We start from the raw sequence: 11,081 nt of genomic DNA on the forward strand, positions 1-11,081 counted from the left end.
TAAGCGTCGAATTACACCCTGAGTTCAGGCAAGGTCTTAAGCAGACGGGGTAAAAGAGGATGTAGATCTTTAAGTTCATGTTTTTTGGTCATAAGGATGAAACACTACACAGGGATTTGGAACAAAATGCTAGCCAGTGCAAAACAAGTTTGTATTGTCTCTGGTGTTTCTTCTTTTTGTATATTTGTTGCCTCTATCTAGGCCACAATGTGGGGATTTAGGATCCTGGCCATCTCTCACTATAAAGTCAAAATCAACAAAACTTTCTGACTATAACTGGTTAACTTTCTAGTTTGCACCACATCTACTTTCTGTTTATATCAAGATGGATGTTTCTGTAGCAACTCTCCTCCCAGTCTGAAATCCACTGTTAACCTCCTCAGTGCTCCTGATTTTCTCACTTTCTTGTCTTTTTGCCATCTCTGCCCAATGAAAACCCATCAAACCATCTGATTTCACTCTACTTGTCTTCACAATGACTGTAAAAAGTTTCTAACAATGCTTATTCATTGTTTGCAACTGCATTTTAGACATGAGTACTGTTCAGCTTTTTGCATCATATCCCGAAGGATAGAAGAAGCTTCCCACTACTGTCTAAGATGTACGTTTTCATCTGACATTTTAATTTTATTTTAATTTTTTTAAAAGATTTTATTTATTTATTTGAGAGAGAGAGAGATAGTGCATGAGCAGGGGAGAGGGGCAGAGGGAGAGGTAGAAACAGGCACCTGACACAAGGTTCCATCCCAGGACCCTGGGATCATGACCTGAACTGAAGGCAGACGCCTAACCGACTGAGCCACCCAGGTCTCCCAAGTCATCTTTGACATTTTTAAACCATTTTCTTTCAGGAGGTCTGTTAATTATCCTTTTTTCTTTACTGACTTTACCCTTTTCTACAAATGTACTCAAGTTCTCAGTTCCACTCTTAACTTCACTACTTGTATTTCTCAAAATAGTAATCTTTGCTTTTGTTTTCATGTTTCTCCTCATTTCTCATCCTTTTGCAGTTTGACTTCCAATTAAATTTTTCTTATCACCAACATCTTTAGTAGTTTCTGGACTCCTAGTATTGTCACTAAAACCCCAGTCAATGTGGAAATTAAAAATGATGATGTTCCAGAGGACTCAAGCTTCTCTTAAAATAAAATTTAATGGTTCTGTAATTCTAATTGATAGTTTGCCAGGGTGTAGCTGCATAATTAAGGATGGAATCTATGTATCCCATAGATTCTCCAGGTTCACATCTTCCATCATATATGGATGTGCCTTTTCTCTTCCACCACATTCTCCCTGTAACGTTTGCTACATCCCCAGGTCCTATAGTGCTCATTTCTTTATAGGGATGGTTGCACATATGTAGGCACTAACCTGGAGCCTGGACATCCAGAGATGGGCAAGATTAGCTTGTGATGTTTTAGGGTTCTGTATTCCATTATACTCCAGGATGACTGCCAGCAGTATCACTAGTTTCTCTCAAAGCAGCCATGTACAAGCAAAACCACTCAACTTCTTTGTACCCAGACCACTCTAGTTCTCTGAATTAGACCTAAGTGAGTATATCAATTCCAGTGGTCAAATATATTGGATAGTTTATGTATGTTTTACAAGCCTATCTTATGGCATTTAATCCTGTTCACCATGGAATCTTTTTTGAGATACTTCCTTTACTTTCCTACCCTATCCCCCACCCCCAGGAGTATGTATGTATGTATTCAATCCTTTGTTCCTTTTTTCTGGCAACTCCTCACTTTCCTTGACAAATCCCTCCTTCTCTACCTCCCCACTAAATACTGTGGTTCCCTGGGATTCTATCTTCACTCTTCTCTAATCCCAGTGTTCACACGACCTCTTCTAGGCCAACATCATCAATCACCACTTTTATTCTGATGAATCCCAGAGGTCATTCCTGACCATGTGACTTATTGGACAGCTCCATATGGATTTCCCCAAAACATCTTAAAATTCAACATTCCAACACTAAATCCATTCCCAAAACTGCTTTTCTTCATATGCTGCAGATCTCATATAATGGAAGCACTGGTTTCTCAGCAAACTTAAATCAAAATTCTTACAGTTCTCTTAACTCTTGTTCCTCCAATTTGTTTTTCAGTCCATCAATTCTAATTATTACTTACTTCTTGAAACTTCCCACTTCTTTCTGTCTGCATTACAACCCTTTAAATCATCACTTATCTAATATAATGCAATAATCTGCTCATCAGGACCTGCCTTGTCTGGCATTCTCTCAACCAGATGTCTCTTTCTAATACATAAGTCTGATTGTTTCACTCCCCTAATTTTAAAAAATCCTTAAATTTAGCCAGACAAAAAACTTTTTGGTATAAGTGCCACATTTTGTTTTTATATAACTCCTTGTTCTGTGTTAGCTGTTTTCCTGTTCCTAAGATGTTCTTCATGCTTGACAGCAAGTTCTCATTGGTCCTTTCAGATTGTGTCCCATTTTACCCTTTAGAGCCTTTTTGACTTGCATCCTCATTCCCAAGCCCCACCCTAGGTAATTAGCTATTCTATACTCCTTGATCCCCTAACACTTGATCTGCAAATGTATCTTGTTAGATCATAGCTATTTGTTTACATGTGTATCTCTCCAACTAGAATATGAGCTCTTTTAGGGAAAAAGCCCTGTTTTGTTCATCTCTGTCTCCTCATTGTCTATTAATATTCAATAAATTTATAAATGAATGTCTGACCTGCTGAAGCTCACAAGGTAGTTAACAAAATTTACACACAGATTGATTAGGGAAAAATGCAATACAGAGATAAAGTTGATAGTTGAAAATAGTAAAGCCTGTATAATATTGCCTTACAGAAGGTAAAAGCTTAATTTTTTTCTAGTTTATGAAATAGTCTAACTATTTTTATTTATTTTTTAATTTAATTTAATTTTTTAAAAAGAGGGAATGGGGAGGGGCAGAAGGAAGAGAGAGAATCTTAAGCAGGTTCCACGCCCAGCAGGGAGCCTGAGCTGGCTCCATCTCACAACCCTGAGATCATGACCTGAGCCAAAATCAAGAGTCAGATGTTTAACCGACTGAGCCACCCAGGTGCCCCATTAATGTAACTATTTTTAAATTTGATTCTCAAACTGTATGCTGCACATTTACACACACACACAGATTTGATATGACATACAGAGATGAAATGTCCAATAGGATAATGTATAAATAAATGAGCAAATTAGAGTAAGCCATCCAGCTAAACAGTGACCTGGTAAAGGTATTTGGCATTCTGTAGTACAAATCCCCTTCAATTTGCCAGAATTGAGAATAGACAAAAAAAAAAAAAAAAAAGAGAGAGAGAGATTATATCATAGTCTCCTAGCCTAAGCAACACATTAGTCAGAGAGCAAGATCTCTAAGCAGACTTTTGGTCTTTGAACAAGGGGACACTGAAGTTTCTAAGAATATGCTTCAAAGAAATAAAATCTAATGTACTCTAATAGGCTAAAGAAATGAGAGTTCTGATAGAATATGATGAACTTCAAAATGGCAGGAATTCACAGAAAAGAAGGAGAAAATAATACAAAGGGACCAAGAGACATGTCTATACACTCAAGAAGGAAAGGACACTGATATAGATGTACAAAACCTTAAGGTCTTTTTCCTGAACATTCTATCTTTTCAAAAACACAGAAAAATAGTAGTAATCAAATTAACACTGGCAATCTGGCAGGACTACTAAAGAAGCATTGTGTACTTTTTGACTCTGAAACTAAGAAATAAGAGTGGCCAAGGAAATGATGTAAGTTACTCCTAACAGAACACATGTTTGCACTTTGGCTACCATGATTAATTTTACACATTTCCCTTGAGTAGGATGGTGTGACTATTATGACTCGCTTGTTGAATTTTTAAGTTTTCTTTTATCCCACATGTTCTTTAAAATCCATAAAACAATATGTAACCATGAATTTTAAGGGCAAAAAATTATGTAAAAATAGCTATAGCTAGGGAGTGACAACAAACAGAACCTGCCTTCCTGGATGGTCTTAAGCAAAATCTAGTAAATCATCAATTTTATTTAGGAAATATTTGATGGGCTTTTAGTAATTTTAAATTGCTGTGTTAGGTGCAGTAAGGAGTAAAATTTAAAAAAAAAAACACAAAATCTTTGACTAATAGAAACTGGAATATGTGACAGCGAGCATAAGTTTCTTCTGTCAGTATTCCCAGCCTTTTCCCAATGCCACTCCAACCCTTTATTATAAGGAATTTTCCTTCAATCCCACTGTGTAATGAGAATTTACTTTTTGCTCAGCTGATTCCCAGGACTTTGTAACACAGAATTGGAAGAACAGATCTAGACACAGGTTAGAGTGGTAAGAGGAAAAAGATTTTTTTCATGAAGAATTAATACAAGGGTTGTTCTTTGCCGAAAATAAATCAAGTAATGGTTGAAGTAGACAAAAAAAATTTTAAGCTAACTCATTAAAGTCAACTTGCATAATAAAAAGCTAAGAATTAGGGAGAAAATTAGAAAAGCAATGAAACTGGGGTTTCTAAAAGAAAGTTCCGGAGGGTTGACAAGAGGTTTCAATGAAGAAACAGTCAAAGAAAATTAGGATAAAAAGCACTTCTATAGGCTGTGAACTAGACTTTCTAAGAGATATATGTAAAGATTGAGAATACTTTTCAATTATCTCTGGTTTTTGGGAGAGACTTTTTTTTTAATGTGACTCCATGCAAAGACAGGGCCACATGAGACCCTAAGGTTTATTAAAGTATACTCATTTAATAGTAATGGCAAGACAAGTACATATATATTTATAATAAATGTCTGAATATGATGAGCAATAACAGATGAACATGGAATATCCCGTGCATATGCTGGGGGAGAAATGTCTCTCAACAGGAAAGATCATGGAGAAGGATGTGATGGAACGATTCCCTGAAATATTTATTTCATTGAAGAAAAAGAGATTAGACATTCTACATAGAAAAAAAAATGATATAAACTGAGGTACACAGGTAGGAAAACATGGGGTCATATATTTTTTAAATAATCCCAGTTTGCTAGAGCACAGTATATGTGTTAAGTCTGAGGTGAGACACTGGGGTGTGGCTGACAAACCAGCTCCATGAGGTCACTCAGAGGGAAGAGTGTGGGCATCAGAGCATGTCTCAGGCACAAAGATCTGAGATACAGAGGGCATCCATGCCAAGGAGCCTAACATAGAATCGAAAGAATTCTGAAAGTGGGAGTTAAGTTTTTGAAGATAGGCTAAGGGCTTGGAGATGAAAGTAGGATGTATTCCAAGGTTAAGAATCCAGTGGCTGAAAAAACCAAATGTCAGAGGAAAAGCGAGAAGTTGCCGAGATGCATACAAGAGGCACAGACAGGATCCTGCCTGGCAAAGCAGCTGCTGCTGTCCTTCATCCATGATTTCCACTCGTGCCCTGACACACTCCTCAGTTTTATTAAAGGCACCATACTTCTCTGCTGACATGTGATATAAGTACAAAAGAAAGAGGTCTTTTTATATAGCACCATAGGTAAGTGACCTTTTCTTTCTCTCTCTTTTTTTTTAAGATTTTATTTATTTATTTGACAGAGAGAGACACAGCGAGAGAAGGAACACAAGCAGGGGGAGTGGGAGAGGGAGAAGCAGGCTTCTTGCTGAGCAGGGAGCCCGACGCGGGGCTCGATCCCAGGACTCTGGGACCATGACCTGAGCCGAAGGCAGACACCTAACGACTGAGCCACCCAGGCGCCCCAATAGGTGACCTTTTCTCAGGGACATAATAGCTATCAGGTTCTGAATATGTATTGGACACTTGATTAAATTGCCTCTATTTCTCACAATTACTCTAATATATGAATATACTTCTCTCCTTACAAATAACCAACCTAAGGTGCAGAGAAGTTAAGTGGCTTGTCCAAGGTCGTGCAGTTTTTGTGTTGCAAAGCCAGGACGGAAACCTATGTTCAGCTTCTCTGATGACAATTTCCCACACTCCATCAACTACACCAGAGCTGTCCAATAGAACAACTTTACATGCCAAACATGCATTTTTACATTTTCTAGTAGCCACGTCAAAATAAGAAAGCAGTAAATAACCCAACATATCGAAAAGATTGACAATATATAATCAATATAAAAATTAATAACATATTCTCTTTTTGGTACCAATTCTTCAAAATCCAGTGTCTGTTTTATACTGATATCTCAATTCAGGCTACCTACATTTCAAATGGTCTGGCTACCATTTGGCACATCCATACCAAAGGGCACATATCATAGGGCACAAACTGTATGCCTTATTCTGTTTTCCAAGAATTAAGCAGAGAAGGGATTCACTTTTGGGGTAAGGGGGTGTACAGTGTGCATGTTTCGGTTTACTTCTTTCTCAATGATTCTCAACTTTGGCTTCCTGTTAGAATCACCGGGAAATTTTAATCATATTAAGAACTTGGCCTCATTTCTATGGATTTTGGTTTTATTGCAGGGTATGGCATCAACTATTTTTTAACTTTGTTGAAGTATAATAAATATTAAAAAGTGCTCATAAGTGTGCGGTTTTATGTATTTCCATAAAATGAACACACGCAGGTTAACCATCATCCAGATCAAAGATCTAGGTATTCCAATATCCTAGAAGTCCTCGTCAGGTTCTCTTCTAGTCACCACCCCTGCAAAGGGCTACATCCCCTGAGACTGATAAAATGGTGAATCTCCATCTGTTCTTACAGAGCAGGCCCTGGAGTTCAGCCCAAAACGGTCACCTAATACATTAATGCTCACTGCAGGTTGCTCTTCTGCAGGGTCCTATGCTCAGGTTTCTCAGGTCAATTTGTAGCCCCAGAAACAATAAACTCTATGCCAACCCATCTGTCTTCTAGAGGATCTCTACCCAAGGAAACACAGGTCCTTCAAACTACTATATCTCCTGGTCCACGCAGGTCCAATCTCCACTCAGTCTTGAACCACTGGCTCTGTCTTCATTCAGCCCTTCTTAGTTGCTGATCCCAAAGATTTGGACTTCTTCCCTCCTTCGTGCACAATCCACCTATTTTCTCACCCGAGTTTTACCTCCCTCGTGAGCAACAGATCACATGGACAACGGTTTTGTGAAGCCAGTAATAGAGATTTCAATTTCCTGCTGAACAGGCTTTAATATAAGTCCCAAGTTAATGCCCTTTCCTTTGTACTTAATTGCCCAACCTTCTGCTCCAGGCCTTCTCATTACCACACAGAGCCTCTGGTCTTATAAATTCAATTCTTTGGAACATTTTTTTCTCTCTGCTGGTCTTTTACCTGCCCCAGATCCAAGTGATTTAAAGTGCATTTCTAAGAAAAGTTAAACTGTGTCTGCAACAGGTGTTCCCTCATGGGCTTAATCAGAAACACACACACGCACACACAATTAAAACATTTCCTAACTCAAGCCAACCTGAGCAAATATAAAAGTGGATTGAATCTGTGAATTCCATGCTACAGTAAGTCCTAAGTAAACAACTTCTTAAAGCATTAAATATCCAGCAATATTCAGCCTGCCATTTGTCAGAATTACAATTGCTTCACAGTATTGTTTTTTTTTTCCCCTGCTCTCAGAACACTGCCTTGCTGTACTTCCAGCCCATACAAGAATATTTTGAATGAGTCTGACTTGCAAAGACAGCATTTGCAGCTGAAAATAGCAAAACATGACCATCTGTTCTCTCCCTTCATAGTTCAATCTGACAACATCCTAACACAGTTGTCTTCTTCCTTGACTCCATTCTTCTCAGCCCACTTGCCTCATTCCAAGAGTTTCCCATTTGAACTTCTTCACTTTCACTGTGTTTCCATGTTCCTCTCCTCCTGCTCAAATACCACTACTTTCCTCCATTTTATTGCTTCATAATTCTTCCAACCGTCAAGAATACTCAATCAATTGCTTTCCAGTCTCCATCCTCCCAAATCTAGCTTTCTCCCTTAAGCCCTCTGCCTCACACTTTCTGCACTCTACTCAGCCCTACCTAACTTTATATGGGAAAAAGAGAAAAAGGAAAGAAGTTCCATATCGAGGCTTCTAAGATCAATCTGAAGTGTGCTGGAAATATGGAAATAAACCCTAGGTATTGGGGAGGAAGAGAAGCATAAGACAAAATGAAGGGGAAAAAGGCATAACACTGGCAGCAAGGGCAATTTTCACCTCTGTTACTATAGATTTCCACTAAGCCATTTATCAACTCTAGGAGAGAGGGTAGAGGATACCCAGTGCCACCAACTGCCACCACTACAAGCTTTGCACAAATTTGCCAAATATCAGAGAGACACCTTAATTTTTCATCTGTCCATTCACTGAAACACCAAATGACTGATAATTTTAGGAAACACTTGGAAAATATATTTAGGAGAGACTGAATTTAATAAAATTGTCTCCAAATCAAGATTCCTTACTAATTCAATGTATGATTGCTCCCAATTTACTCAACTATGCTGGGTATCAGTTTCTTGTCTGTAAAAGGAAATAATGATAGCATCTCTTAGGAACTGTGAATAATATTAAGAAGAATGTTAAAAGGTTAAAGGTTGAGATTAGGGGCGCCTGGGTGGCTCAGTCAGTTAAGCATCTGCCTTTGGCTCAGGTCATGATCCCAGGGTACTGGGATCGAGCCCTGCATCGTGCTCCCTGCTCAGTGGGAAGCCTGCTTCTCCCTCTCCCACTCCCCCTGCTTGTGTTCCCCTTCTTGCTATCTCTCTCTCTGTCAAATAAATAAATAAAATCTAAAAAAAAAAAAAGGTTGAGATTAGTTAATACACATAAAGTACTGAGAACAGTGCTGGGCACTTAGTATAGATGTTAGCTATTAATGTTATTGTTGTTGGGTTGTTATATGAGATATGCAGTCTTAGATTACTCAGAGAGCATAGTCAAATGGCTTTTACCTCTTTTTTTCTTTAAAGATTTTATTTATTTACTTATAGAGAAAGAGGGAGCGAGAGCACACTCAAGCTGGGGTGGGAGAGGGACAAGCAGACTGCGCTGAGCACGGAGCCTGATGCGGGACTCAATCTCACAACCCTGAGATCATGATCTGAGCCAAAATCAAGAGTCGGATGCTTAACCAACTGAGCCACCCAGGCACCCCCTTTAACCTCTAAATGAGTAGTGCCACCTAATGGCACAGAGGTTTAACTTATTCATTTATTGAACAAATATGAATGAGTTCCTTCTATGTGGCAGGTACTTTCAGGATGATAACTAAACAATGATTAGGAATCTCCATAGGAAACAACCATAGGAATGATCTCCAGCCATGTAAAGCTCACAGACTGGTAAAGCCTGGCTTAGTTGGATCCTAGCAATGAAATACTTAGAGCATTTCCTCTAGTCTATTGTAGGAAAGCCAAATTGTGAAGAGCAAAATTCCCATCAAGAGGAAAGAGAGACAGGGAAACTACTTCAGGACTGTCTTAGGGTCAATTCAAGTTCATCTCTGATTTTTTCTTACAACTGTTACCTTTGCATTTTTACAATGTCAGTAAATAGTAGAAGGAGACATAAGTTCTCATAACAAAATAAAATGCAAAGCCATGAGGGACTGGCACCAGGACGGGGGAGGACCACTGGACAGGCTTAGTCATTTGATGATACTGATTTCCTCTGTTATCTCTTACTGGCACCTCTGAGAGCTGTTTTCTTTTTAGGCTTCTGATTCAAGGACAGACAAAAGCCCATTCTCTTTGTGCCCCTTGATAAAATTGAGATTAGGCAGTCTGGTAAACACCAAAGAGACCAAAGAGAGGAAAAACAGAAGGTATAGATTGATTGGCTTACTAAAGGAAGGTTTCTCATTTTTAATCTAGTTAACTTTAGTCCAGGATATCTCAAGGTTTTCCCATTATTCATGAGATCCTTTAAAGGGTAATGAGACACTGTCCAGAAAATTCTCCCTTTTCATCTATAGACACTTTCTCCTATCCCACTTCCTATACTAAGAGATTCCTCTTCTACTAGTTAGATAGGTCATGAAAGTTATTTTTAAATAAGTATCTATATCCACCATATAGTTATAATTACATGATTGATTTAACACTCACACATTATTCATACATACTAAAGTATTTTCTTATTGACCAATAAAGAAAAAAAGGTCCCAAAGCCCTCATAATCTCAACCAGTATATACAGGGGTTATGAAGCTTATCAGTCTATTTACTCAATCAGAAAAGCAGACTTTTAAAATTTTATTGCTATAAATAATAATTTTAAAATAAAAAGCATTTTCCTCTTAATACTAAGCAAATTCTATGTAATAGATATTCTGGTTAATCATATATTTACTATAATGGTCCTTGAATAAATATTTTTGTGTTAAGGTACATTTCTCTATCAGATAGGAAAACCAAGTTATTTAGCAATAGTTAAACCAGTCTTTTCTTGTACATATCTCAAGTGAAAAATAAAAATATACCTTTATACTTTTATATGTTTCTACATTTTTCTATACTTCTATTTTCTACTTTGTATTTCTGTAAATATCTATAAATAATAAGTAATAGATATCTGCCTCCTGATGGCCATATGCAGTCCTAAAAGCAAAAAATACCCTATGTCTCTTAAAACAGCGATTTTGTTTCAGAATTTTTTTTTAGAAAGCTGTTCACTCTGGAAAGCAATGGTGGGTCAGCTTGGTACCAAGAAGGGGAAAAGCAGAAATGGCAGCCAACATCAGTGCTTTCCAAGGACACTATGGGACCCAACAGTTCCCTTGTAGACTCAATTGGCTTGTAAGCCATAAATATATGCACATAAACTCCAAAGAGTCCTCATTAAAACCAGTTGTGATAAAATTAAAAAGTTTAGCTGGTAATTCTAATATGTTTATTACAAATATCTTCCCTTAAGCCTCAAGGTCCTAAGGTTACAGTGCAATATGCCTTTATTACCTTTAGCCAAACAGAATATTCTTTTTGAAAATTTTATTTTATTTTTATTAAGAATACAAGTATATATATATATATATATATACACACACATATATATACAAGTGCATATATATGTATACATATATATACAATGGAATATTATGCAGCCATCAAAAAAACCAAAATCTTGCCATTTGCATCGA

The 11,081-nt window shown here is 37.6% G+C and overlaps 1 long non-coding RNA gene across 1 annotated transcript in view; it reads right to left on the reverse strand.

Moving 5' to 3' along the window:
* Window positions 1-11,081, reverse strand: part of LOC115940543 (uncharacterized) — a 90,462-nt gene that overhangs the window by 50,893 nt on the left and 28,488 nt on the right. The window lies entirely within an intron of this gene.

The sequence above is a fragment of the Leptonychotes weddellii genome, chromosome 4 (assembly GCF_054177405.1).
Source record: "Leptonychotes weddellii isolate Sample4059 chromosome 4, ASM5417740v2, whole genome shotgun sequence".
Taxonomy (NCBI): domain Eukaryota; kingdom Metazoa; phylum Chordata; class Mammalia; order Carnivora; family Phocidae; genus Leptonychotes; species Leptonychotes weddellii.